The following is a 4,006-nucleotide window of genomic DNA, read 5'->3' as shown; positions in this document are numbered from 1 at the left end:
TTTAAAATTTTGTACTTGCACAGCTTGTTCTTTAAAGATTTATTTAAATCTGGTTCATGTGAAGGTTTTAGCCTTCATGTAATTAAACAGCAAATGTTGGGAAATTAATAGTTTTGGCAAACATTCTTTTTACAATGTCCAAGACTTTTAGTGCTGGATAAATAATATCCACGTTTATATAAAACTTTCTTTCACATGGAATAATGTCTCCTCACTAAAAAAAAAAAGTGGGAAAAGCTTGCAATAGATTGAATACTAGATAGACGCAGATCATACCAGTCATTGTGGCTGCAAGTCACTTTGTATGCAGAGATGTCCAGTGACCGTGACTCCAATCACAGCTTATTTGACAAAGTGGCAACAGTAGACAGTGAATGCAGTCCTGGTGTTTGCTCACATTATGTGATACTGCAGGAACTACCTCTCTGAAACACAGGATGCAAAAAGTTCTTTTGCTTTAAGGTACTCTGGCCATTTTGGAATCTGAAATATCGTCTCCATGGCCAGCTTCCTTACCATAACTCAGGACTCTGCCAGCACCTTTATCACTGGAAGTGTTCCAGAGCACAGCAGCAGTTGGTTGCCTATACATATACATATATATATATATATATATATATATATATATATATATATATGATATAAAATACTTCCATTATTTTTTCCCCTTGAAATTACATAAAGGATAATCACAGTTTGGCTTTGAATAAAGACTTCATATTCTGATTTACAGTAGGTATTTCTAATGTTCAGGTTTATGTTTTATAAACTGCTGGATCTACTCTAAAAGCAAATATAACAAATTATGAAAACCTGCTGTCATCAATTGTACTAGAGATTGTAGCTATGTGAGAATTGGCTGGATGTCAGGAATGAAAAATGGATACACAAATACCCAGGCCTGGAGAACCTGCCTTTAGAGTTATATGAAGAAGGAGTGAAAAAGGGATGTATTTTTTAGATGACCAAAGAGTAACAGCAGATTTTAGTCCTGTTGAACACAAGATTAGATAGATGAAGGGGTTGTGAATCTAAAAGCTCACCTGTTTTTCTTAGTCATATCTGATGGTTCATAAGAATACATTACTTTTTCAGACAAAGCTTCCTTGTCTTGTAGCTGTAGACACCCTGGCTACTACTTAAGACACAGAAAGACTGTGAAAGAAAAAGCAAATGATATAAGAAATATTACAGAAACAGTTTGACATTCTTGTAAAAAATAGGGGTTTCTGCTGAATGAACAATAGGCAGTCTGGTAGATTTAGATAATTGTCTTAGCATCATTAATAGCTTGAGTTAGAAGAGAGGATTTAGGAATTAAAGTTGATATGTCCAAATACTGAAATGAAGAACAAGATTTGAATATTTTTGATCATAGACTCTTTCATTATTCAAGTTGCGTTTTCATCTGCAATAGAGGAGAGAAGACCACCATAGACTGCAGTGATAAAAGCAAGGGCAAAATTTGACTGTGACTCAGGGGGAAATGACTAATCTTTCCTGATTTGTTCTGAATCTTGACATGTAGGCCTCAAATACTCTAATTTATGTGAAAATATCTTCTTTGATCCCTCAGCTATTAAAAGTTGTAATAATGCACGAGCACAAGACCAGAAAAAGCTTTTAAAAGTTTATTCTTCTAAATAAGTGATTCTAAACTCAGATTATACCCACTAGACCCTGTATTTTCTGAGTTGTCAGGGAGTTAGCCACAAACCTCACATTAAAGTCAATGGGAGTTACTAAAATCAGTGGGAGTCATGTGAAATGATGGCATGTAAACTCTGTAAATTACTCAGATAATAGCAATCAATGCTATCAGAGTAGATAATACATGAGTAAATGAGCCAAATATCTAACAAAATAAAAAGCATGATGGAAAAGAGAAGATAGATGAAAAAGATATGGTTGAATACATTGAGTTATGTAAGACTGTAAAGGAGAATTCGTAAGCTTTAGAATTTCTTGAGAAGCTGAGGGAAAATGGAAAGAAAGCCACCAGGCAGAATTGCTGTGAGGAAGAGCTTCCTGCTGAGATACAAGAGGTTTACTTTCAGCACTGAGAAATGCATCCCAACAAGTACTACAAACAAAAATAGATGCATCATAAAATCAAGAGTAAGGAGAAGGAGTTTATATAAGCATACAAATATACCACATGTAATGGAGAAGAGACAGAAGAAAGGAAGAACTATGTGGGAAAAAGGAAAATATGGGAGAAAAACAGACTTTGTAGAGTGGTTGAGGAAGAAAGCAGACAGTTGATAGTATATGGCTGCCTGAGAAACATGGGAAGCATGTACTCTATCTGTTGAAGAGGGTGATGCTGATCAAAATAATTAGTGCAGGGAGAAACTAACTTGTCACAGCATGGAATCTTTTTCTAGCAGTTATATTCAGCAAAATAACTCACTAGTTCCATAAAAAGTATTACACTAAAACATAGAACTTACTCTGATATTAATGTTGGAGATTCTCTAATTCATTAAGATTTCAAACCTGTTAGAAAGTTTCAGAAGAAAGAGAGGGCCATTACTACCTGTATTCCTTTTAGTTCTACAAGATGCAGGTGTTTAAGACCCTTATAAAATCTCACCCAAATAAAAATGGAGAAAAGCTCTCTCCTCAAAAGCTATGATTCAGAAATGGTCTTCCACAGAGACAAGGAAATAAATAAAAAGTTGTTGATAAAAACCATCCTTGAAACATTAGGGAGAGGACAAGGTTTTGCAATGGGTATGGAAAAATTATAAAGTTAAATGTCACTAAACAAAGTTCACTGACTTTTGATACCCATGCAACTGTTGAATAGAAGAATGTTATTTTATGCTTATGGTGAGACTGGGTCATAATTGCAGACTAGAGGAAAACCAAAGTTAATCTAAGACAAAGTACTTACTCTGTAGAGCTACACAGTGGATTGTATTGCCAAATGAAGGCATTCTTAGAACTTTTTAGATCTAAGAAAGTCATCTTCTTTCAAAGAAATTGAGAAAAAATTAAGTCAATGTAGCTCTTGCAGCAGGGATTAAATTTAGATGCCTCATGAAAAGTTCCAATTTTTATGAGTGCTCTGTTAGCAGAACCCATGAAGAGACAAAAAAGTCAAGACATTAATTTTAACAAACAGTAAACGGGCAGTACACAAACCAGTTGAATTGTGAATTGCTCATAGGTAACATACACGTTTCTTATGACATTTCATTAAAAAATTTAACTGCTACATTAAGCTGGCTTTATGCCTTGAAGAGCATATTTACAAGCAGTGTTTTACAGGTGGTCACAACTGATGATTTAATACACAGGCTATCTTTGCAGCTGTGTAGCAAATCAGATGAACAAATGGGATTTGGTGTCATTGAGAGATTGCATAAGCTCTTCAAACTAATGAACTTTGTACTGTGTGAAAGTAAAAGATAGTGCATTGAGTACAAAACAAAAGAAGCTACAAAACCCCCCAAGAACAGCAGGCGAACACAGGTAAAGGTTTTGAATAGATGCCAAATAGTAGAAGGTACAACAGAGATAAATAAAGTACACAGTAAAGATGCAATATAATAAAATACTGTAATTTGGGCTGTCAGCATGAGTGCAGTGAATTCAAAATAGAACAAGTGAGTTAGCTTTTATGGGGTATTTAACCACAAACTGCCATAAACCGAGACTGCTGCTGGTAATACATATTCAAATGCAGCAAACATGTTATTGGGAAAAAATTATATAAAATCACACTATAAATTTTTTGGTTATATTTCTTGAATTTGTCTGCTAGGCATCTGCAGTTTGCCTTTTGCAGACTTGTCATCTGCAGAAGTGGTAGCTTCAGTGCCATTTCCCACAGTATCATGGAAATAATTATGACTACATTTACATAGGGTATCCCTGCTCATGGCAAGGGTTGGAACTAGATGATCAGTGAGGTCCCTTTCAACCCAGGCCATTTTATGATTCTGTGATAATAAGAAGACTTATTTTGGACATGGACAGACCAGGCTGTCTCAGATTC

Source organism: Anomalospiza imberbis, chromosome 7 (assembly GCF_031753505.1).
Source record: "Anomalospiza imberbis isolate Cuckoo-Finch-1a 21T00152 chromosome 7, ASM3175350v1, whole genome shotgun sequence".
NCBI classification, from domain to species: Eukaryota; Metazoa; Chordata; class Aves; order Passeriformes; family Viduidae; genus Anomalospiza; species Anomalospiza imberbis.
The sequence above is the reverse complement of the archived record's forward strand: the minus strand, read 5'-3'. Positions refer to the sequence as shown.